The sequence below is a fragment of the Mandrillus leucophaeus genome, unplaced genomic scaffold, assembly GCF_000951045.1.
Source record: "Mandrillus leucophaeus isolate KB7577 unplaced genomic scaffold, Mleu.le_1.0 Scaffold339, whole genome shotgun sequence".
In the NCBI taxonomy this organism is placed as follows: Eukaryota; Metazoa; Chordata; class Mammalia; order Primates; family Cercopithecidae; genus Mandrillus; species Mandrillus leucophaeus.
Window position 1 is genome coordinate 368,843 of NW_012103576.1, and position 26,623 is coordinate 395,465.

General features: G+C 40.6%; 1 protein-coding gene and 1 pseudogene across 2 annotated transcripts in view; both read left to right on the top strand.

Annotated features, from left to right (window-relative positions):
* The window catches only part of HS6ST2 (heparan sulfate 6-O-sulfotransferase 2), a 345,910-nt gene that overhangs the window by 34,300 nt on the left and 284,987 nt on the right, over positions 1-26,623 (top strand). The window lies entirely within an intron of this gene.
* The window catches only part of LOC105545813, a 27,005-nt pseudogene continuing 17,012 nt past the window's right edge, over positions 16,631-26,623 (top strand).

Genomic DNA, 26,623 nt, shown 5'->3' on the forward strand with positions numbered 1-26,623 from the left:
ATTCCAACAGTTTTTGGAGGAATGAAAGTCAAAATATATATTTCTTATTATAAATCACAATACCAAAGTGATTATTGGTATGTATGTTTTTAATTTTAGGCTAAGCGAGAATTGATTCTATTCGAATTTTTCCCCAGGCTTATAGGAACACATTTGAGGGCATCCGTTGATGCCTCATTAACTATTTCAAACCTAAAATGTGTCAAATGCTGTGACTTTGTAACTATTGTTGATCTTCCCTTTAGCATGAAATATTTTAATGATCTCAAGACATTTATATTATCAGATTTTTGCATATATTCACTAAACTTTGGTATTATTAGTGGTCGCGATGTGTCCCATAAATATTCCTGGTTTCCAACTTGAGTTGGATTTAAAGAGGCAAAATTTAGCAAATGTGCCATACCTGAAGGAAGTTACGCACTGTAGCTTGCGACAGCTGAAGAGCAAGGCTTTACCTGGTGATAGATTTTAACTGGGGAATAGTTATTGTAAAAAAATTTTGATTTGTTTAGACTGCAAGATATGCAGGCTAGCATTGGATGCTTGAAAGGAAAATTACATTTTTGCTGAAATCCAGGTGGTGCAAAAATTTTATGGACTTCTATAGATATTTCTTGATGCCTAGAGATTTGTTTTTTTAATTGCAAATATGAATTGTCTATTTACAGATGCTATTACATATGGAGGGGGCCTGTGGTGTATGGCACTGTTCCTTGTACTAATGGTACCCAGGTTCCATTCTCTGCTCAGCTCGGTGACTCTAGACAAAGCCCCCGAAGTGCTGTCTGCTTCAGTCTCCTTAATGGCGAAGTGGAAATGAATACCTACTATCACTTAACTCATGGAGATGTTGGACTGATAATTAGATCATGCCTTAACAGCACTTTGAGCTCTATTGAAAAATATGTTGTCTCAAATTAAGTAGAGTCTATGGTTTTGTAAATATAAATATATTGCCAGAAAATAAATCACTGGGGGAGCAAAACACGTAGACCAAATATAACAGGGATTAGTAACATCAGTAAGCATAGTTGGGAAAAGAGGGCACTAAAGCAAGCCAAGAAGAAAGTGTTGCTCTTGTAAACCAAAAATAAAATGCTGAGACCCACCCCCCCAACCATCTGAGTGGACTTCCTCTTCGACCAAGGAACTCTTAAAATTTAACTTGAAAGACTGGTTCAAGTCATGACAGGATGTGGGGGTGGGACATGCCTCATCATTACCTCTCTGGCATTAACATCAACACAGACCTTAAGTCTGATAAGAAGCATTTACAATCTGTTCTCTTGGAATTTTGCTACCTGGAGACTTCCTCTGCACAATAAGAACTTTGGTCTTCACAATCCTTTATCTTAACCCAAATATTTCCTTTCTATTGATCCTAGGTCTTTAGATAAACTCAACCAGTTGTCAATCTTTTTTTTTTTTTTTTTTTTTTTTTTGAGACAGAGTCCAGTTCTGTCACCCAGACTGGAGTGCCCTGGTGCGATCTTGGCTCACCGCAACCTATGCCTCCCAGGCTCAAGTGATTCTTATGCCTCAGCATCCCAAGTAGCTGGGATTCCAGGCGTGTGCTACCACGTCTGGCTAATTTTTGTACTTTTAGTAGTGACAGGGTTTCGCCATGTTGGGCAGACTGGTCTCGAATTCCTGGCCTCAAGCAATCCACCCGCCAAGGTCTCCCAAAGTGTTGTGATTACAGGCGTGAGCCACAGAAAAATTTTAAACCTACCTATAAAGCCGGAAGCTCTCCCCTTCAACTTGTCCCGCCTTTCTGAACCGAACCAATATATTTCTTAAATGTATTTCATTGAAGTCCCATGCCTCCCTAAAATGTATACAACCAAGCTGTACCCCGACCACCTTGGGCATACGTTCTCAGGACCTCCTGAGGGTTGTGTCATGGGCCATGGTCACTCCTATTTGTCTCAAAATAAATCACTTCAAATATTTTGTAGAGTTTAACTCTTTTCATCAACACTCTGCCAAAAGGAGCCCTGAAATGTTGGTCAGATTTGGACAAGGACCATGGCCATGTGGCTTAAATGGCATTTGCTCACTTGTTGGTAATGAGTTGCATTTAAAGAGGTGAGATAAGTGGAGACAACCAGCAACATCGGGCACCTGTGGACAAAAAAAAAGCGTTTTTGTTTAAGCCAAGGTGATACTATCCACATCTGCCTAGAAAGTTGTTTTTTTGTTTGGAGTAGCTGGGACTGCAGGTGCCCGCCACCACACTTGGCTAATTTTTTGTTTTCTTTTTTTAGTAGAGACGGAGTTTCACCATGTTAGCCAGGATGGTCTCGATCTCCTGACCTCGTGATCTGCCCGCCTCAGACTCCCAAAGTGCTGGGATTACAGGTGTGAACCACTGCACCCGGCCCTGCCTAGGAAGTTTTTTGAAAGAGTGTTTATTTGTGAAAATGAAGATGCTTCTTTATGTCTATAGCTTTCTGGCTTTACTCCTTTCAGAGATCTGACTTGTAAGGCAATAGATAGAAATGATGGCTCATCACCATCCAATGAGCCAAATTATTTACTCCATAAAATATTATCCTACTTTCTAACTCCAACCATACAATTTGAAGGAAAGAAGCCCAGGGGTCCTGATTAAGCCATTGATGTGTCTGGCTGAAGGATGATATGGGCTTCTCATTGACTGAGCTAACAACATGACCTGCCCAGGCAGGATCCTGGCTGACTCCTAACTCCAGGATGAAAGCAGGAAGGTAAACAGTCTTTGGGTAATTTACTCAAATTGTAACCAGTGAATACCTCAAGCATGGCACTCACCGTGCTATAGTGTAATTGCCTGGCTTTTGTTTTTGCTTTATTTTGTTTTGCCTGTTGGGAGTTCTCTAATACTTCAAACATGGCACTTACCATGCTGTAGTGTAGTTGCCTGGTTTTTGTTTCTGTTTTCTTTTGTTTTACCAGATGGGAGACTATGTCTTTCATGTCTGTCTTCCTGGTGTCTTTGTCCACATTAATCAATTATTGTATCTTGAATGAGCAAAATTGTAATTTTCAAGCACCATAAATTCAACCTGCCAAATGCGAGATCCAATATTTTGTCTTTCAGGGGATGGCACTACAGCCATCTTTTCAGGAACCTGAGTATTTTCCAAACCAGCACTTTTCAAACTTAACTATGCATATGAATCACTGCGTTTTGTGAAAATGAAGATTCTGATTCAGTAGGTCAGGGGTGGGGCATGAGATTCTGCATTTTTAACAATCTCCCAGGTGAGGCTGATTCTGTTGGTCTGTAGACTACACCTTAAGTAGTAAAGATCTAGACCCTGGTCTCTACCTTATCTGCAAAATTTAATCCATCGCCAAGTCATGTTGTCTCCATCTCCTTTGTCCCAACTTATGTCTGTTTCTCTTGCCACCACTTTAGCTGAAGCCTTCATCATTTCACTGCAGAGATTATTGCAATAGCTTTCATGTAGTCTACCTACTCTTTATCCTTCATGCCACTGTCTACACTGCAGCCAAGATGATATCTCTCAAATACGTCTTTGGGCATGACAATCCGTTGTTAAGGGGCTTTCAATGTAGGCTGAAGTAACAGCCCTTCTGTGGTTAGATTGCCTTTATATTGGGTGGGAGCAGAGGCAGGGGCAAAACAGTGTGAGAACTGAAGATCCAAGAGCTTAGAGTACTGGTGGACCAGTAATAAGGACCAATCCATGCAGACGGAGCTTCCTACAGTTATTGTCTCCTCCATCCATCTAGCCAGTTGCTGGTTAGCTAGCTGGGCAGGCATCCAACATGCCAAAAGTATTGGCTCTTGGACCAGACAAGCTTTTTCATGTCATTTACGCTAAAACTTGATATCTATTCTTTCAGAGCCTCTGACAGATAAGATGCCTTGCTGTTTTTTTCTTTTAAATCAAAATGTTAGCTAGTCTGGGTCCCATCAGTCCAAAATCCCTTGCTCATGTTCCTTTTCCATTTGAATTACTGAGAATTTTAGTGTACATCGATCAACAATTTGTTCCATATCCTGTACCTAAAAGATGTTTTGCCATTTCCTTTTTGTTTCAGATTTTTTTTTTTCTGTGTTTTTGGTTGGGGTTTGGTAGATGGTTACTGTGTGCACATTCTCACGGAAGTGTAAGCATCGATGATACTGAACCTGTCCTGGGAATGGGATGCACTGCCTTGGGTGGCTTCAGGAGATTAGCACACTTCCAGGATGAGGCATTTTCATTTCCACCTTAAAGAAGGAGCCCGCTGTGCTTTCTGAGACCTACTGTATCTGTGATGGCAGGACTTCAGGAGACAAGAAGAAGAGGAAGGCATCCTATCCTTTTGGTGGGTGGATGGACGGGCCGAGTCTATCTCAGAAATTTTTAATTTTTAACTTCCCTGTCACTTTCCAGTCTTCAGCCAGCCCCCCACCGTCTACCTCCCACCTCTGGAGTATGACTTCATTCAGAGGAGAATGCTGAGCTCTGTTGACATTTGGTAGAATTTGTTTTCTTCTCTCTTTAATTTAGCAACTAATCACAGGGGTTGTTCTTTGTTCATCTTTCCAGGATTTTCTGTACTCTGACTAATGCTTACAGCTGGCTCTCTCTGGAGAGAAGTGCTGGGAAGATCAATCAAATGAAATCTTAAAGGGTAAATCAGGTTTTCAAATGTGTTCAGGCAGCTTTAAATCATTTCAGTGGGAAGAAGTGCTTACAAGGGCAGAAATTTGCCCAGTGAAATGCCTCCCAATGGCAACAGAGCAATCACACCTTGAATGGCTGCTTTGTAGCCTGAGTGTCCAGTTCTTCTGAGATTTCCAATGGCCATTTACAACTCAAGAGTGAGGGAGAAAATGAAGTGCATTTGACTTGAAGGAATTCACTAATGTAAGATCAAAGTTGTAAAAACTGTACCTGAATATGCTCTATCAAAGGGCTGTATGCAGATGTTAAGAAAGGGAAGCTGCACAAAATACCTCTTTTCAATAATTCCACATTTTCTTTAGTTTTTCAGCTCCTATAAATCTCAAGAAGTAATTAACATGAAACCTATATTGTATTTCAGGAAAAACTCTAGAGAGTCTTCCTTAGGCCTTTAGAAATCAGTGATGCTGTTTTCTGTCTTCTTAGAAGTCCTAAAATGAAAAATTTTGTCATGGAAATTGACCCATTCAAAGCAGAGAGTTTATGTGACTTTATGGTATAGGAAATTTGAAAATCGCATCTCATCTTTTATTTTCTGTTATCATGTTAAACCATGGTTGTGCCTATGGGATTAAGTGAATATTTTAGCCACTTGCATTAAATGATTAGCCAGTCTTTTCATAGTGACATTTGGTTGTATGTGCTGCTAGTCCTGCAGCAGTCTAGTCTGCTAGTGGTTAACTATGGAGAATTGGTCAGAGGAGTCCCTCTCCCTATTACACATATCTCATTAAAGACTCTCTGCAACTGCCAAACCAGAAAAGGGTATTTATTTCATGATTCATTAAAGAAAACATAATTTGGAAGGCAATTTTGTAAAGTCATCATCAAACATAGTCCACCATCCAGTAGGAATTATCCTCTCATTATCTCTTTTTCTAGAGGGTCATTGATGTTGTTCCCCTCTGTTAGCATGAATAATTAAGGACTGAGTATAAAGAAGTGGTGTGGACCTATGGTCAATCTGAAGGTGTCATCAGAAGAGTTAGCAGGGCTTTCTTGCCTTCAGCAGGCCATTTATTCTGAGCTAACCTGCCAATTGTATTTAGAACAGGGACCATTAACAGGGTGACTGTTTTGGTTGACTGTAAATAGGCTGCAGGGCTTTTTCCAGAGCAAATAGAGAAGCCAGCTGGGCTTCACTAAGACCACCTAGGAAGAGAGATCATGTCCCACCTGATCACATTCCAAGCAGGTAGCAAATGGGCTCCAATTGAATTGTACTTCTGAAGGCTTTCTGAAGGGGTAGGGGAAAATACCTCCCATCTTAGAAATTATGGCTGCTAGTGGCCAGTTTAAAAAATTACTGGCCGTCAGCAGCAACTGTCTTAGCTTTTTGTCCACCTATAGCTGTCAGAAAGACAAGCTTTGTCCTCCTGGCAAAACTGCCTCTCAAGGTCTGTGCCATCATTGTGGCTTGGTTTAATCAAGCTACCAGGGTTGCCCCTGTGTCTCTCATCTGGCTCTTCCAGAAGGGACAGTTTGGAAAACTTTCAGAGATCCTGATGATTTCATAGGGGGAGACCACGCTTAAGGAATAAGACCCTCCACACATGGCAGTGAGAGTGGCATGTTCATTGCCACCAAAAGAAGCCCCTCTGTTAAAACAAACCTGATACCAAACAGAGCTAAGGTTGCTTGAGGGCTTCGTATTGTAAGGCCTATGGGCATGCAATGAAATAGGCGATGATGTGGACTCTGAACCCTGAGGAAGCAGTTTAAATCACTAGCTCTGCTGTTTATTAGCTGGGAAACTTTGGGCAATTTATTTCAGTTGTCAGGTCTTCAGTTTCATCATCTCAAAAATTGGGAGGACAGTGCCTGTCTTTATATACTCCTGGACTTGTGTTGAGGAGATCATGGATAAAGTGTGTTGCACACAGTAAGGGCAGTTATCATGGTTATCAGCCACACTGCAGCTAATTGGGCTCTAGTTACCCCATTTATCCCCGGTTAGGTAGGCCCAGGACTTTCTTAAGCTTTTCTCACCTTAAAGCGGAAACAAATTTCCTCTCCTGTAGGGGCCACGTGGCTCTGTTTAAATGTGGCTCTAAATGAGATGTGTGCCATTTGACAGGTCACCTTGTAAGGATACACAACATTTCCAGCCATGTAAAGGTGACTAACTTCTTGAAATCCCCTCTTTGAGAACTGCCTTTAGAACTGGTCTTTTTAGTCACAAAAGAAACACCTTTCAACAGGGTCTTTTTTTTTTTTTTTTTTTGAGAGGGAGTCTCCACCCAGGCTGGAGTGCAGCGGCGCAATCTTGACTCACTGCAACCTCCGGTTCCCGGGTTCAAGCAATTCTCCTGCCTCAGCCTCCCAAATAGCTGGGACTACAGGCACACGCCACCATGGCCCTGCTAATTTTTTGTATTTTTAGTAGAGACATGATTTCACCATGTTGACCAAACTGGTCTCAAACTCCTGGCCTCAAGTGATCTGCCCGCCTCAGCCTTCCAAAGTGGTGGGAATACAGGTGTAAGCCACCATGCCTGGCCTCAACATGGTCATGTTTTGAATATGCTTGGACAGAACCTTGCCACCATTTCTCATAGTCATGTGTATGGTATTTAAACCATAGAATATCAGATTTGTAATGCCCCCTAGAAATCTTCTAGTCCAGTAGTTTTCAAACTATGTTCCCCAGATCTCAAGTGTTTGGAGAAGGGACATCAAGGTCAGGGAAAATCCAAAGCACCGTATGTTCTTGATGCTAAGATGCCATTAGTTGTAGTTTGCACCATCAATTAATACTGGCATTTCAGGAATATTAAAAGAGTGTATGCAGTCATTCTAAGACCCATCCTTATTTTAGATATGAACTGCAATTAAATACAGTCTGCATTAGTCAGGGTTCTCCGGAGGGACAGAACTAAGAGGATAGATATATATATACGAAAGGGAGTTCATTAAGGAGAATTGACTCACACGGTCACGAGGTAAAGTCCCGCAATAGGCCATCTGCAAGCTGAGGAGCAAGGAAGCCAGTAGTGGCTCAGTTTGAGTCCCACAACCTCAAAAGTAGGGAAGCAGACAGTACAACCTTAAATCTGTGGCTGAAGGCCTGAGAGCCCTTGGTAAACCAGTGGTGTAAGACCAAGAGTCCAAAAGCTGAAGAACCCGGAGTCTGATGTTCAAGGGCAGGAAGCATCCAGCACAAGAGAAAGATGAAAGCCGGAAGACTAGGAAGTCAGCTAATTCCGCCTTCTTCTTCCTGCTTTGTTCTAGCCATGCTGGCAGTCAGTTGGATAGTGCCCACCCAGATTGAGGGTGGGTCTGCCTATACTAGTCTGCAGACTCAAATGTTAATCTCCTCGGCAACACCCTCACAGACATATCCAGGAACAATACTTTGCATCCCTCAATCCAATCAAGTTGACACTTAATATTAACCATCACACAGTCCATCATCAAATTAAAGAAATGTAATGTTTTCTGTTAAACAGTATAATTTTACACCTTTGGATAAGCACTGTTTCATTGCTATTTTATAGATTGGGCTTATGTCTATGGTTTCATGTCACAGATTTCTGCTCCTATAGAGTTTGAAAATTGACCTAATCTAGCCCGTTTCTTCTGCAGAGGTCCAGACAGGAGAAGGTCATACAGATAGTTAGCAGCAGGGCTGGGGCTAGAACTCGGGCTTCTTGACTGCCACTCCAGTTCTCTTCACAATGTTATAGTGCCTTTTGTCTACAGCCATATTGCATCACCAGCACAGCTTTCCTTTGCCATGACTTGGTTTGCATGCAGGAATTGTAAACCCATCTTATTAAAAGTTACCAATGATAGACCAGGCCCAGTGGCTCACTTCTGTAATCCTAGCACTTTGGGAGGCTGAGGTGGGCAGATCACAAGGTCAGGAGTTTGAGACTAGCCTGACCAACATGGTGAAACCCCATCTCTACTAAAAGTACAAAAAAATTAGCCGGGTGTGGTGGCAGGCGCCTGTAATCCCAGCTACTCAGGGGGCTGAGGCAGGAGAATACCTTGAACCTGGGAGGCGGAAGTTACAGTGAGCCGAGATCGCGCCAGTGCACTCCAGCCTGGACGACAGAGAGAGACTCTGTCTCACACACACAAAAAAAAGTTACCAATGATAAGAACATTTTATGTTACTACAGCCCTTTACATTTTACAGAACAATTTTATATTCTCCTTTTCCTTACATCTTTACCACAGCTTGTTAGGTGGAGCAAGGAGGATATCATCATCATTATTATCATCATTATTAAGACAATCACCTCCATTGTATGGATGAGAAAACTGATACCCAAGGAGAATAAGCAATTGGCTCAAGATCATGCAGACAGTTAACAGAACTGAGAAGACCATCCATGGGTCCTGACTTACTCATTCAATGTTGTTACACATCAAAGCAAAACATAAATCTAAAGATATGTCTTGAGGAAAGAGTTACTCACTAGAAGCTTGCAAGAATATCATTTGATTGCTGAAAGCAGCTCATCTTCACCAGGGATGTTGAGTTACTGATATCCCAGAAATCCCATGTCACTGGGTAATTTCAACTACAAGTTGGTTCCATAGCTTGAGCCCTGAGCCCTGAGGATGGCCTTATACTGAGCATTGGGTGTTTTATCGTAACAGAGACAGCTAAGGTTTAACAATGGGCTAATAGCCAATGACAGTGCTTCCTGCACTGCTAGTGAGAGTGCCAAACCAAGGAGGAGCTGAGGAACAGTCCAGTGGCTAATGTGGGGATTAGCTGCTGCTTTGGGTAATCTGTGTACAGTTCAGGCTGGATACAGGAGAGCCTCAAGGACTCATTTCACTTGGCTGCTTCTTGATCTGCAATTTTGCATGCTGCATGCAGCAATTTTCCCTTTGAAAATACATCTTTCCTTTTAAAAATGTGGTGACGTGACTTTTCTGAAGTTTTAAATGGTTGATCATTTTTAAGCTGGCACAAAAATGGTTATAAATCTTAATACTTAAAAATGTAAAAGGAAAGTATAAACCCTACTCACTTGTTTGGTACCTTTTGTGTGTTTGAGCGTGCAAGCCCAGCTCAGCAGGCCCTTTGGATGTCCGCTGAAGTTCAGAAAGCAATGATCTAGTCGCATCAAGACATTGAATCTTCTGAATTCTGGCCTTGTGCCCTCCAGGTCAGGGCCATAGTGTTGATTAGTTGGTTGCCCAAGAAATGGTCCTGCCACGCCCCTGAATTTCCCTCTTCTGGATGAATAGAAAGTTTCCATCTACAGAGTTGGCAAGCTCTGTGCTGTTAATTTCACTTAGTTAAAAGGAAAAAAATAACTAAACACACAATTATAAGTAAACTACTCTGCAAACAAGTTTAGGATTCTAAAGAACATTTGGTGGTTAGACTTAAATGCTGTAGGCTATGATTACCCTTAATTCTGCACACAGGCTTCACAGCCAGAAGTTACATGATTTGGTCTTGTCGGATGAAGTCCCCTTTTTGCCTTGTTCACAGGGAGATTATGGGGGTGGTAATTGTCAGTGGATTCCAAAACTCCCTGGTCAATTTAAGCATTTATATGTGGGTTAATAAAGTGATGATATCATGCAGAAAGCACACTGTCACAGAAGGAAGTAACTATTAGCAACATCATGACACCTTAATCTTTTTCTCCCTTTGGGAGAGCAGAATGGGTTAAACAGAAAGGTTTGCTTTTATTATTGAAGCAAAAACAATCACATTTTTGTCTAAGTTGTTTAGTCAGTAAGTTTTGTGTAATTCAATGGAAATAATTCCATGGTAACTTAGTAAGTCAGTATTGAAAAGGCTGGGTGAAAAGACAACATTTTAGAGCAGGCAGTGGGAAGCCTGAGGGAGCAGGAGAGCAGGATAGAGGGGCTGGTTAATCAGCCATCATTTGCAAGGACAATATATAATCCTGTTTGATTTGGTGGAACAGGTCCCTTATGGGTAACATATTCCCCAATCCCAAATCAGGAACTGCAAACTCATTTTACTTGCTATAACCTGAATCCTCATAGGACTGGGGCTTAAAAATTGTGGTTGACTAAGTGGGGAGGGCTGAGTTTTAGAAGATGCCACCTAAGGGTAGTGGGGGCAAGCACTTCACCAGGAAAGGCATTGACAGGATTTTTCAGTATAAATTCGCCAGCTGGAGACCTCTGCAGCCAGCAATGGGCATGCCTGGATCTCACTCAGGCCTTGGGCTTGCTGCAGGAGGCACCCGTTCACTTGGCCCAGCAGACTGTTCTTGGCTTGTGCTCCTGCCCAGATCCCACACTTGCCACAGGATCCGCACTCAGCCTGCAGCTGAGCCAGGCATGCTGCAACCAGCTTCCCCCTTGTGTGCTGACATCTGGATGAGGGGAACAAACATGGTGGCATCTGAACAGGGATGCCAACAACCTTGAAGCCCCAGAGGGGGTGTTACAGTGTGCTAACAGTTGTTTTAGTCCCACCATCCATAGCCCCAGCAAACAGGGATGTGTTAACAGCTCTTTTAGTTCCATTGCCCTGCTCCAGTCTGCAGCCCCAGGGCTAGCCTGACCCTGCTGCTGCTTCCCTGAGCACAAGGTGGCTGCCTGGCACTGGCGGAGGGCAGAGGGATACAGTTTTACAGCCTTCTTTGTACCTGCGTTTGGCAGGTTCTGAGTTCTTGTCCCACATCCAAGAAGAATGAGGGTATGTTGACAACTGAAGTGTGAAGAGAGTTTTATTGAGTGGCAGCTCTCAGCAGAGAGGGGACTTGAGAGACCAGCCCTCTACCCAAAGTTGGGTGGCCTCTCTCCCCCACCCGAAGGTGGGTGATCCCAAAGTGTGGCTGAGTCCAGGGTTCTTATGGGCTCAGAAGGGGGATGCAAGCTGATTGGTTTGTGAGTATTCAAAAAAGGCTAAAACAAGGGCACCACTCAAAGGTGGGCATGACAGTGTAAAAAGCCAATTAGGGAAGGGTAGGTATATGTAAAATAGGTGAAGGGTGGGGATCAATTAAAGGAAAGTATGCCAGATGGGAAGAGAGGTTCTCAATTCAGTTCATGGACTTATCTAGGACTTGTAGCTTGGCTTTCAAGCTTTAAACTGTCTATGGTTTGAAGGTGGGGTTTCACCAGGGACTTGCCCCTGTCTGCCTAAAACTTGTCTGCCTTCTGCTGTTATGAGCAGTACACAGAGGCAGGAGCAAAAGCAGAATAGAGTCCCGTCTGAGCCATGGGTTAGGAAATTTTACAATGGGTCAGTAAAAGGGACAAAATTTATCAAATGGAAGAGCACAAAGATGAACATTTGGATTTGTCAAGAAAGTTCCAAGAGAAATGTTAGCACAATCGCAGAGGGTTAAATTCTGTACCACGAACTACAGATGACCCTGACTCCTTTGTTGGTTATAAAATACCTTTCTAGCTCCATATAAAGCAGGATGCCACAGCCTACATGTATTAAATCATGCATTGTATTGAGTTGAATTGAATGGTATTTGGGAGAGGGAGGGGATAGCCCAAGTGGTCCCAGATTAGGACCAACACTGGGGCAGCTGTGATCTTGGGACAGAAATGTGAAAACAGACTGTCCAGATGCAGAACAGGTGACTTTCATCGAATCCAATCCCTCCAGTGAACATAAGAGGAAACTGATGCCCCATGAGGCGAAGCAACTTGCTTCAGGTCACCTACCAGGTTAGTTGCAGAACAGACCTGAAATTGGTAGGCTACCCAATTTTCAATTTAGTGTTTGCTTCCCTTTAGGCTTTATTGTTACTTTGCAATGGAGATCATACAGATGTGGGTCAGGAGACTCAAGAGAACAAGTGATTTGCCCCAGGCTACACCAGTGAGTGGCAGGAGCCAGGGTTTGTCTGATTCCAGAGTCTGTGGACATAACTACAAGGATATACGACAGAGTGTTTTGTGGTTGGAGGAGGAGAGAATTCCTTAAGAGTGTGTACTCATGAAAGGCAGCTCTAAAGAGGTCACATTTAAACTGAAATCTAAGGGATCATGGGAAGGAATTAGCCATAGCAAAGCTGGAGGGAGTCCAGGCTGAGGTAATCACAATTGCAAAGACCCTGAGGTTGATTTGTCCCCAGGACAAATGTCCTTGCCTGATGATGTCCTTGGCTAAGCCCTTTTTTTAGAGGTAATTCTTTGACAAACTCATTGCCGTCTGGAACTCCCAATGGAAAATTTTTGCTTTGTTGGTGTATCTAATTCAAGAGTTAGCAGCAGAGGCTCATGGCATGAAACTTCCCTTCAAGCTTGTTTGTCTGCTGAATTTTTGGTAGGAGCAGAATGGGATCAGGATGGTTAGGGGGCCAGGAGCAGTGGGAAGGAAATGAGTTAGGAATGGTCTTTTATGTGCCCATGAGACTAGGCTACTGGTAAAATACTGACAAATAGTTCACCTCTAAGATTTTTTTTTTTGAGATGACATCTTGCTCTGTCACCCAGGCCAGAGTGCAATGGTGCAATCTCGGCTCACTGCAACCTCTGCCTCCCGAGTTCAAGTGATTCTCCTGTCTCAGCCTCCCTGGTAGCTGGGATTACAGGCTTGCGTCACCACACCCGGCTAATTTTTGTGGTTTTAGTTGAGATGGGGTTTCACCATGTTGGCCAGGCTGGTCTGAAACTCCTGACCTCAAGTGATCCACCTGCCTCGGCCTCCCAAAGTGTTGGGATTACAGGCATGAGCTACCACACCCAGCCCCCTCTAAGATTTTTAATATATGTCATGCTGCAGGATTCCTATTCTATCAGAGGCTTGTATTTACAGAGGCAATGGATGAAAGGCAAGGAACCAGTGCTAGAAATATAAAACCTTTCCTGTGTGGGCTAGGTCCTGGAACAAGGGAATATAAGGCCGGAATTTTACTTTCTACTCTGGAACTGACTTGCCTTTAACTCTGCAAGTTTTACTTTCCTGCTTTATGTCTGATAGGCATAAAATGCCCACCATTCTTCTTTCTAACACAGTTATAATTTCATCAATGGGATTAGTGAAGGCACTAACAAAATCTAAATTCTCCATAGTATTGATCATCAGGGTGTTCTTTAGTAGTGACTTAAAGAAAATCATGCTCTTTGAAAGCATGTATATAAGTAGCCTTGTACATTGCCCACTGAGAAAAGATAATGGAGCCCAAATCTAGGCTTCTTGTTCCCCTCCTCCCTTTTTTTCCTGGGTGATTATACTTTTCAAGGTTATGTTCTTTCATATTCAGTGTTGACCATGCAAAACTGGTGAACAAGAATTGGTTCTGGGATGATTTGTTCCAGCTATAAAGTAGAAAGCATTTTACTAAAATAAGATGCTTAGATTTGTTTGGATCTACAGTTTATTCTTAACTAAAATTCCAGGAACTGTTGGTAACAGTCTAGATTCATAGCAACCAGTTTTGACAAGAATTAGAAAGAAACTAATAAAATGTTCTCATTATAAGGTTCAGGACCAAATTTGAAGGCTTTCAGGATTCCAGAATGGCAAATGGTAGAGTGAATGTGAATATATTAGAAAGTCATGCTCAATTATTGTCATCTTCTATCCAGTGAAGAATGTAGTTTAAGCAGGATGGGTGGGGGCATCTGACGTCCTCATTTATTTCCACCTCTATAGCTATTTAAGTGATGATCATTCTTGGTGGTGGTTAAATTATGATGCACGAAATACTATCTCCCTAAGGACCTTGCTACAGGGCAGAGGTGATTACAAGAAATTGTTGCTGCTGATGTAATGTTTCGTATACCAAGATTAAACCGCAAGATGAAGTAATGTACATTTTTTTTCCTTTGAAATGCAGCTGGAGGGAAACCAGGATAAGAACTATTGCCAAATGAAATATAATGCCCCAGGAAAAAAAAGATACTGTAAATGTAAAATCATTACAAAACTGACCATCTGGGTTATATATTAAACCACAGCTTTCAATTTGTTATGGTTTGAGGAATGACTTCACAATATGTGCCCCTTCCTCCGTACCTTCCTCAACCTCAGGAAAGCATTCTGTTTTCATGAGTGTAGCTGGAAAAAAAACTAGCCTTAAAGTTTTGTTTTTAAAAAAGAGTTCCAATCAATAGCTCTTAGTAAAGGCACTGTGTTTGCTTACTTCTTTGCATTTAGTCCTAGTATATAGTCTTGTGTTGCTAATTCCACTTTAGCTGTGGCAAATATACCAGTGTGTAGCCACTGGGCCATGAGATGAATTGAATCAATGTGGAGGTGACAGTTGAAAAACCTCTGTCTGCCTCAGTTCAGGAAACAAGAGCATGTTCAATTCACTTTGGGAAACCCCCAGGCATTAAAATTCTGGCATTTTCATGTTTTGAGAGAACTGAGGAGTAGCCCTGTTTTGATAATCATTTAAAAGTATTTTACTTAATTAGAGCAGAATTTGCTCAGGCAGAAAATCACATTTATATGGTAGCCAGGCTGTAACACCTCATAGCTACCCACTGTCTCTAATCAGAATTGACAGCCTGGTGACTGGCTCCATGCTGGGTGAAGTCCGGCAAACTGCAGGCCCTGGAAGTTCTTAATCCCAAACCTGGGCTTCCAGTGGAGTTCTTTCTTTTTTTTTTCCAGTGGAGTTCTTCAATGGGTCTGGCTTTGAAATACTTCTATCCTTTCTAGTTTAGAAAAACAATGGCACAAGAAACCTATATGTAAGTCAGCTACCTTTTTGATATATAATTCACATACCATACAATTTCCCATTTAAAGGGTAAAATTCAGTGATTTTTAGTATATTTACAAAGTTGTACATCCAAAACCACAATCAATTTTAGAATATTATAATTCCCCAGAAAAGAAACCCCTCACTCCTTAGCCTTCACTTCTGTAGTCTCCCCATCCTCACACCTCTAGGCAACTACTAATCTACTTTCTGTTTCTAGAGATTTGTGCGTTCTGATAATTTCACATAAATGGACAAATACAGTGTGTGGTCCTTTGTGACTGTCTTCTTGGTTCATCATGTTGTAGCATCAAGCAGTAATTAATTTCATTTTATTGCTGAATAACATTCCATTGCATAAATGTACAATTTATTCATTCATTGGTTGATGGACATTCAGATTGTTTTCAGTTTTTAACTATTGCGAATAATGCTGCTATGTTTTGTGTACAACCGTTTGTGCAGACATATGTTTTCATTTCTCATGGAGTAGAATTGCTGGTCATGTGATAACTCTGTGTTTAATCATTTGAGGAATTGTCAGGCTGCTTTCCAATGTAACTGCACCGTTTTATGTTTACACCAGCAATGTATGAAGGTTTCAGTTTCTTCACATCCTTTCCAAAACTTCTTATAATCTGTCTTTCTCAAAATAGCTGTTTTAGCAGGTTTGTGAAGTGTTATCTCATTGAAGTTTTAATTTGCATTTTCCTAATGATTGATTATATTGATCATCTTTTTATCTGCTTAATTTCTATTTGTATATTTTATATGGAGAAATATCTATTCAGATTCTTTGCTTATTTGAAAATTAGATTACTTGTCTTAAGTTTTTGAGTTATAATTGTTCTTTATATAGTCTAGGTACAAGTCGTTTATCAGTGACAGGATTTGCAAAAACTTCCTCCCATTCTGTGAGTTTTCTTTCTTGATGTTCTTTGAAGCATGAAAGTTTAAACTTTTGATGATTTCCAGTTCATGTATTTTTTCTTTTGTTGCTTGTGTTTTTGGCATTATAGCTAAGAAGTCATTGTCTATCCAAGGACATGAAGATTTACAACTGTTTTCTTCTGAGAGTTTTATTGTTTTAACTCTTACATTTCTGTTTCTGATCAATTTCAAGTTAATTTTTGAATATGGTATAAAGTAGGGGTCCATCTTTGTCCATTTGCATGTGGATGTTGACCCAGAATCATTTGCTGAAAAGGCTATTGTTAGCAGTTCCCTCCCTGCCCCATAGCAGCCATGCATGGGGCAACTTCCAGTGGGGTGAGTATGAGGTTGTGGCAAGCAGGCCTCAGTGATGGTGGCATGATGACCACACTCTGGGGCTTCATCTGTAATGACGTGTTCAGTTTCAACAACATTAACTTGGAGCCACGTACAGAAACTTACAAGATTCCTTTTTATTTACAATATCTTGCCAGAGTATTCGGGCATCTAGTGGAAAGTTAATGGATTATATTGTGGGTAAAGCAGAAGGTTCAGTAGCTAGAGAAGAATGGCACAGTTATGCTACAGTTCTTTCTGTTGCCCAAAATTTACATATCTTGGTTTGGCTGTTAAACTCATAGAGTTATTGGAGGAAATTTCAGAAAGGCACAAGACAAGGATGCCTTTGGTTAGCCCTTTAATAATTTACTGTACCCCTAGATAGAACAGGGAAGCAAGTGTCTTCGTCCATTTATGTTGCTATAAAGGAACACCTGAAGCTGGGTAATTTATAAAGAAAAGAGGTTTTATTTGGCTTATGGTTCTGTAGGCAGTAGAAGAAATGTGATGGTGGCATCTGCTTCTGGGGTGACCTCAGAAAGCTTCCACTAATGGCAGAAGGCAAGGGAGAGCAGACATCACATTGTGTGAGAGAGGAAGAGAGTAGAGAGGGAGTGCTAGGCTCTGTTTAAGAATCACTTCTTGGCTGGGCACAGTGGCTCATACCTGTATTCCCAGCACTTTGGGAGGCCAAGGTGGGCAGATCACCTGAGCTCAGGAGTTCGAGATCAGCCTGGCCGACATAGTAAAACCCTGTGTCTATTAAAAATACAAAAATTAACTGGCATGGTGGGTACCTGTAATTCCAGCTACCTGGGAGGCTGAGGCAGGAAAATTGCTTGAACCTGGGAGGCGGAGGTTGCAGTGAGCCACTCCAGTCTGGGCAACAGAGTGAGACTCCATCTCAAAAAAAAAAAAAGAATCACTTCTCGAGGGACCTACTAGAGTGAGAACTCAGTCATTACCATGAGGACAGTACCAAGCCCATTCACGAGGGATCTACCCTCATGGCCCAAACACCTCCCATCAGGCCCCACCTCTAACACTGGGGATGAAATTTCAACATGAGATTGGAAGGGGCAAATATTCAAACTGTATCAGTGAGAAAAATAAAATAATATGAGAATTGAGGAGAAAGAAGCAAAACTTTTACGTTACATAGATGTGATTGTACAAATAGAAAATCCATAAGAATCTACAATAAATGTTTAGAATTAATAATGTTTAAGAAGCTGGATATAAACTCAGTACAAAAATCAACTGCATTTCTATATACAAAAAAATAACATTTAGAGAAATATGTCATTTGCAATGTTATCAAAAACATTAAGTGTTTAGGAAAAACCTAACAAAAGCCATGCAAGACCTCTTTGAAGTTTATAAAGCTTTACTGAGAAGCATTCAACATGAGCTAGCTAAGTGGGCAGAGAGACTGCACCTGTAGATTAAATGACGTGATATTATAAAACTGGTAATTTTCCCCAAATTGATCCACAGATCCAGTGTAATTGCAATCAAAACCTCAAGTATTTTTGTGGGGTTTGTTAATCTGAGTCTTTGAAACAGTCTTACTTTGTCACCCAGGCTGGAATGCAGTGGCGTGATCTCGGCTCACTGCAGCCTCAACCTCCCAGACTCAAGTGATTCTCCCACCTCAGCCTCCTGAGTAGCTGGGACTGCAGGCATGCACCACCGCACTTGGCTAAATAAAATTTTTTTTTTATTAGAGACAAGGTCCCACTATGTTGCCTAGGCTGTTAAGCTGATTCTTAAACTTGTGAGGTAATGGAAATAGCTAAATTAAAACAAAATATTCTTTTAATTTGTTTCTTTAATATAGAGATGGGGTCTCCCTATGTTGCCCAGGCTGGTCTCAAATTCCTTGGCTCAAATGATCCTCCCACCTCCACTGACAAGGTATTCTTAAACAACAAAATGGGCATACGTGCCCCTCCAAATGTCAGGCTGTAATAAATAAGACTTTGTGTAAGTGTTGTAGTAGTTGTCTAGACCAATGGAACAGAATTTGAGAAACAGATCCAGGAATACATGGATTTTGACATTTCTTAGAGGGGAAATTGCAGATCAGTGGTGAAAGAATTGACTTTTCAGTAAGTGTGGTAGAACAATTTGACAGCCATGTGTGGAAAAATTTTTCCAGATTACTACCTTATCATATGCACAAAAAATGAATTCCAGATTTTTGAAAAATCTAGATGTGAAAAGTAAAGCTAAAACTCTCTGTAGAGATAGATAATGTTGGAGAGTGTCTCCATGACCTCAGGATAGAAAATAACTTCTTCAACAAGCCACTTGAAGCAGTAACTGTAAAGGAAAAGTTCATATATTCAGTTTCATTCAAGTGAAGTCATTTTGTTCTTCAAAAGATGTCATAAGGATCATAACAAGGCCAACCACAAGTTGGAAGAAGATATTTGCAAAAACATTACAACAGTGTTTGTTGGTTATCCAGAATACATAGAGAAGAACTATAGCTGGGATAAATAAATAAATAAATAAGGGAAAGACCATTAAGTACTGTACAAAAAGACAAGAGTAAATGGGCAATAAACAAAAAATGTATTTGGCCTTATTAGTAATCAAAATGCATATTAAAATCACGATGAAGCATCATCATACCATGAGATTGGCAAAACTAAAAATGTCCAAAGCACCAAGCCTTGGTACTGTGGGGATGGAGTTTTACTCAATTCTGTGAGTGTAAGTTGGTACAAGCAGGTTAGAAAACAGTTTGAGGCTGGCTGTGGTGGCTCACGTCTGTAATCTCAGCACTTTGGGAGGCCAACTTGGGAGGATTGCTTGAGCCCAGGAGTTCGAGACCAGCCTGGGCCACGTAGTGAGATCTCTATCTTTACCAAACAAACAAACAAACAAACAAAAATTAGCTGGGCCTGGTGGTGTGGGCCTGTACTCCCATCTACTAAGGAGGCTGAGGTAGGAGGATGCCTCGAGCCCAGGAGTTCGAGGTTGTGCCACTGCATTACAGCCTGGGCAAGAGTGAGACCCTGTCTCTACACACACACACACACAGGAAAAAGAAAGAAAAAAAAAGAAAAGAAGGAAACAGTTTGACGCTCTAATAAAGTGGAAGATATGCATACTCTTTTGACCCAGGAATGACGTTGTAACTATTGACCTTAGATATTGCACTATGAGATACAAAATGAGAATATTCTTAGTTTTTAATAGTAAAAGCCGGAAAGTTTTAACAGTAGGACTATGGACAACTTAGGATATAGTCATACAATGGAATGCTAAACAACACACGAGGCTAAGTTTCACAATATTAACTGAGAAGGGTAAATCAAAAAAATTTAAAATATAACTCCATTTATATGAAGTTCATAAACAGGAGAAATTAAACTCTATTAGGTGGTAAATTAGATATTACTTGGCAATGCCTAATTTATTTCCATCTATATTAGGTAGTAATACCTAATTTATCACTACTTAATATTGCTATATTAGGTAGCAAGCAGCAAGAAGATAATGATCAAAAAGTGAAGAAGTGGAGACCTCTTGGTGAGGGAGGGGATGTTACTGACTTGAGGGACCTAAGGGAAGCTTCAGGGCAGTGTCATGTCCTATAGCTACATTTGGTCCATGGCCACAAGGGTGCTTACTGCGCAGTCTTTAATTTGTACATATGGATGAAAACATTGTATGTATGCTATGACTAATCTATAAAATTAGCATATCAATTACTGTAACATAATATATAGTAATTTTTTAAAACCAAGTAACAGAATTGTGGTTAAAAACTACTTTTTTGAGTTTATCTTTTAAGAAACTATATATTATAGATTGTGAAATATCAGCATGAAAACAAGAAAGTCATATTTTTGTGCTGCAAAATAATGGTCACAAATCCTATGTAGTAAAAATTGATATTGTGATGTAAAACAAAGGCTATTGTTTTCTCACTGGACTTTTCCCCACTGTTTTAGCATCCTTGTTGAAAATCATTGACTAAAAATATGAAGATCTGGACTCTTAATTCTGTTCCTCTATACTTATGCCAACACCATATTTTATTGTCTTGGTTAATGTTTTGAAATTGAGAAGTGAGTCCTCCAACTTTGTTCCAGTTTTCATGATTGTTTTGGATATTCTGGGTCTTTTATAGTTCTATGTGAATTTTATGATCAACTCATTGATTTCTGTAAAGAAAAGTAAGATTTTGATAGGGATTACATTGCATCTGTAGATTAATTTGGGGAGTATTGTCATGTTAACGATATAAAGTTTTCTGATTCGTGCACATGGGATGTTTTCCCATTTATTTAGGTCCTCTTTAATTTCTTTCTACAATGTATTTTAGTTTTCAGAGTATAAATTTTAGGCTTATTTTATTAAATTTATTCCTAAGTATTTTATTTCTAGCGATGCTATTGTAAGTGGAACAGTGTTCTTAATTTCATTTTTGGTTTGTCCATTGCTACTGTATAGATATAAAATTATTGTTGTATATTGGTCATGTATCCTGCAACCTTATTGAAATTGTTTATTAGTTCTAATAAATGTTTAGTTTATTCCTTAGGATTTTCTATATACCGGATCATGTTGTCTGCAAATAGGTTTACATCCTCTTTTCCAATTGGGGTACCTTTATTTCCTTGTCTTGCCTAATTAGCCTACCTAAAACTTCCAGTACAATGTTGAATGACAGTGGCTAAAACAATTATCCTTGTCTTGTTTCTGATCTCAAGGGGAAAGTATTCATTCTTTCACCATGAAGTATGATGTTAGTTGTGGGTTTTTTCTAGTTATTCTTTATCAGGTTGAGGAAGTCCATTCTCCTTTTTTCTTTAAGCTATTGATTTAGGATGGATTTAGGTGGTCTTGTTGCTTTGGAAATTGTAAACTTCCTTCCTAAAGCCTGCTCCATTTTATCCTTCTAAGATATGCATGATTTTGAAAAGACTACAAACTTCCCAGTTAGAGGACGGCCTTCTTGTTTTTCACCCTATATACAACGAGCCTCCTTGTTGGATGCCAAAGTAAGGTCTTTACATCCTTCATTCCCTACAGACCAGGCTTCTTAAATTATCAGGCCACAGGTAACAAATACTTTTCATCTCCTGTACCAATTCTGATGTTTTGGTAGTAGCTGCCTGAAGGATTAAGAAGGAATCTGAGGCCATGTACAGTCTCAGTACTGTCATTAATTAGTGTTATCTGGCCTGGTGCAGTGGCTCACACCTGTAATCCCAACACTTTGGAAAGCCAAGGCTGGCAGACTGTTTGAGTTCAGGAGTTTGAGACCTGCCTGGGCAACATGGTGAAACCCCGTCTCTACCAAAAAATACAAAAATTAGCTGGGCATGGTGGCACACGCCTGTGGTCCCAGCTACTCAGAAAGCTGAGGTGGGAGGATTGCTTGACCCCAGGAGATGGAGGCTGTAGTGCGCCGAGATCACACCACTGCACTCCAGCCTGGGTAACAAAGCAAGACCCTGTCTCAAAAAAAAAAAAAAGAGTGATATGTGTCACTGGTCTGGTAGTAGGGAGGGCTGCAAATTGATACAATTTCTGGATTAGACTGTGCCTATGCCTCAACCAATTCCAGTGGCCTTTTTTCCAGTGCCCTCCTTAGTCCTTCAACAACATTAAATCTTACGGCCCATACCCCTTTATACCACCCTCTCTTCTTTAGATCTCTGTTACAAAGCAATATTCTGGGTCTCCTGTAAAGTCTCTGGCCTTCCCTCCTCCAACTTTCCCCCTCAACATATCTCTCTAGCTTTCTCAGCTGAGCCTTTGATCCTGTGTACTCTTTGCTTGGGATATTTTGCCTTTCTTTTACATCTCTGCTTGCTGAAAATTTTGCCATTCTTCAAGCTCCATCTCAAATCTGCTTCCCTGGTTTTCCTCGTACCTGAGAGACAGTTCTGCCCTTAAACTGCCAAGGCATAGGATGTTTGGGTACCATACCTAGAATTGTTTTCCTTCTTGTACTTTTGTAATTGAGTTCTTGTCCAATACTGACAATGTGAAATTTCTTAAGACCAGGCAGGGACTTTATATTCTTAGCGTATGACTCCCTGCTTTTACTATGGTGGATGCTCAATAAATGTTTGGTCCTTTTAAACTCTTTTCTTGCTGCCTATTGGAAAGATTATTTTTAAGATTTCATGTTATTTCTATTATAGGCTCATTAGTATTGCTCTTTATTTTGTGTTTTCCCTGGTGTTTATTCCAGGACATAAAATATGTAACAATTTAGTATTAGTACACATATATAACTAGGTTATATATTGCTGCATGACAACCTGCCCTCGAATTTAGTGGCTTAAAACAACAAATATTGATTATCTAATAGTTTATGTGAGTTAGGAATCAAGGTATGGCTTTGCTGGGTTCTCTGGCTCAAGGTCTCTCACAAGGCTACAATCAAGATATTGGCTGGGGCTGCAGTCATTTCTTCTGAAGGCTTGATTGAGGGAGGATACACTTCTAAGCTCATGTGTGTGGTTGTTGGCAGGATTCAGTTCCTTGTAGTCTGTTGGACTGAGGGCCTCAGTTCATCACTGACTGTCAGCTGGAAACCTCCATCAGTTCCTTGCCCCATGGAACTCTACATAGGGCAATTTGCCATATAGCAGCTATTTTCATCAGAGAAAGTGAAAGATAACAAGAGAAGGTGAATAAGAGAGAAACCAGAGTCTTTTTTTTTTGTACCATAATCTTGGAAGTGACATATTCCATTTGTTATGAGTCATTATATCCATCACCCATTCAAAGGGCAGGTATTACACAATGACGTGAATAATAGATGTTGTGGATCATCGGAAGTCATCTTAGAAGCTGCCTACAATAACATCCTTCTAACTTTTAATATTCTACCTTGAAATAATAATATACCCTTTTAGAGGGTATATTATTCATGTGAAAACCTATAACAACATATTTTAATTTTCCTCCTCCCAGTCCTTGAACTACCTTTTTCATCATTTTTCTACATGTTATACCATGTATAGTACAATATATTATTATTTAATTAATTTATTTATTAGAGATGGGATCTTGCTATGTTGCCTAGGCTGTTCTTGAACTCTTGGCCTCAAGCAGGCCTCCCACCTCAGCCTCCAAAAGTGCTAGGATTACAGGCATTATATCTGGCCTATTATTTTTGACTTAAATAGTTATCTTTTAAAGATATTTTACAAATGAGAAACAATATTTAATATTTACTCACATTTTTATCATTTACAGTGTTCTTCATTCCTCTTTGTAGCTCCAGCATTCCATCTGGTGTTATTTTCCCTGTGATGAAAGAACTTTATTATTTCTTATAGTGGTGGTCTCCTTGCAATGAATTCTCCCTCAAAAAAAGAAAAAGAAGTAAGTGTAAGAATTGAAAGGGAAGATATAAAACTATCATTACCTGCAGTTGATATGACCATCTGCAGAAAGAAAACAAGGTAATGGATAGAAAAATGATAAAAACTAATAAGGAAATGCAACAACTTATAAAAATCAATAGCGTTTCTCTGTACCGATGATAACTGATCCAAAAACAGCTGGACTTCTGGCAGTAATTTTCTCAGACTGCTCCCTTATTTCACCTAATTTTTGAAAGACAGTTTTTTGTTTTTGTTTTTTTTTCTGGAAATAGAATCATAAGGTGTCAGCTTTTTCTTTCAATACTTCAAAGATGTCACACTGTTGTTTTTGGTTTGCACAGCTTCTGATGAGAAGTATGCCATCATTTTTATCTTTGTTCCTTTTAACACCTTTCACATTTTTTCAGTACTTAGATAATGATTTGCTATGGTGTGGTTTTTTCCTTTTATTTTTGGCTTACAGTCCATTGAATTTTTAGACTTGCACATTAATAGTTTTCATAAAATTTGCAAAACTTTTGGTCCTTCTTCTTCAAATATTTTGGTACTTCATTGAACCCTGTGGTGTTTCCCATAGCTAATTGACGCTCTGTTCTGTTTGTCTCAGTCTTTTTTCTCTATGTATTTCATTTTGGACAGCTTCTATTGCTATGTCTTTAGGTTCACTCATCTTTTCTTCTGCAGTGTCTATTGTACTAGAACTCCCAGCCTATGTGTTTTTCATTAAGAAACTGTATTTTTCGTGTCTGGATGTTTGAGTTGAGTCTTTCCTGTACCCTCCATGTTTCTACTTAACATGACCAGTCTTTCCTCCAGCTCCTCTATTAAATGGGAATATATGTATAATGACTATATTTTAATGTCCTTATGTGTTAAGTCTGTAATTTGTGTCATCTTAGTTTGTTTCTGCTGATTGATTTTTCTCCATTTAAGAGTTGTATCTTTCTAATTCTTTGCATGTCTGATAATTTTTGATTGGATGTTGGACATTATGGATTTTATATTTTTGAGTGCTTTATTTTATCATATTTCTTTAAATATTATTAAACTTTGGGTGTGGTTCCAAGATGGCTGAATAGGAACAATTTCTGCATTTCCAACTGAGTTACTGGATTCATCTCACTGGGGCTTGTTGGACAGTGGGTGCGGGACAGTGGGGGCAGTGCACTGAGTGTGAGCTGAAGCAGGGCAAGGCATCGACTGACCTAGGAAGTGCAAGGGGTAAGGGAATTCCCTTTCCTAGCCAAGCAAAGCTGTGATGGACAGCACCTGGAAAATTGGGTCACTCCCACCCTAATATTGTGCTTTTCCAAGGGTCTTAGCAAACGGCACACCAAGAGATTATATCCCACACCTGGCTAGGAGGGTCCCACGCCCACAGAGCCTTGCTCATTGCTAGCACAGCAGTCTGAGATCGAACTGCAAGGCGGCAGTGAGGCTGGGGGAAGGGCGCCCGCCACTGCTGAGGCTTGAGTAGGTAAACAAAGCGGCTGGGAAGCTCAAACAGGGTGCAGCCCACCACAGCTCAAGGAGGCCTGCCTGCCACTGTAGACTCCACCTGTAGGGGCAGGGCATAGCTGAACAAAAGGCAGCAGAAACCTCTGCAGACTTAAAAGTCCCTGTCTGACAACTTTGAAGAGAGTAGTGGTTCTCCCAGCACAGAGTTTGAGATCAGAGAATGGACAGACTGCCTCCTCAAGTGGTTCCCTGACCCCCAAGTAGCCTAACTAGGAGGCATCCTCCAGTAGGCGCAGACTGACACCTCACACGGCCGAGTACCCCTCTGAGACAAAACTTCCAGAGGAATCATCAAGCAGCAACGTTTGCTGTTAAGCAATATTCGCTGTTCTGCAGCCTCCGCTGCTGATACTCAGGCAAACAGTCTGGAGTCGACCTCCAGCAAACTCCAGCAGACCTGCAGCTGAGGGTCCTGACTGCTAGAAGGAAAACTGACAAACAGAAAGCATATCCACACCAAAACCCCATCTGTATGTCGCCATCATCAAAGACCAAATGTAGATAAAACCACAAAGACGGGGAAAAAAACAGAGCAGAAAAGCTGAAAATTCTAAAAATCAGAGCACCTCTCCCACTCCAAAGGAATGCAGCTCCTCGCCAGCAATGGAACAAAGCTGGACGGAAAATGAATTTGACGAGTTGAGAAAAGAAGGCTTCAGATGATCAGACTTCTCCAACCTAAAGGAGGAAGTTTGAACCCATCTCAGACAAGCTAAAAACATTGAAAAAAGATTAGATGAATGGCTAACTAGAATAAACAGTGTAGAGAAGTCCTTAAATGACCTGATGGGGCTGAAAACCATGGCATGAGAACTACGTGACGAATGCATAAGCTTCAGTAGCTGATTTGATCAACTGGAAGAAAGGGTATGAGTGATTGAAGATCAAATGAATGAAATGAAGTGAGGAGCGAAGTTTAGAGAAAAAAGAGTAAAAGGAAATCAACAAAGCCTCTAAGAAATATGGGACTATGTGAAAAGACCAAATCTACATCTGATTGGCATACCTGAAAGTGACTGGGAGAATGGAACCAAGTTGGAAAACACTCTGCAGGATATTATCCAGGAGAACTTCCCCAACGTAGCAAGGCAGGCCAACATTCAAATTCAGGAAATACAGAGAATGCCACAAAGATACTCCTTGAGAAGAG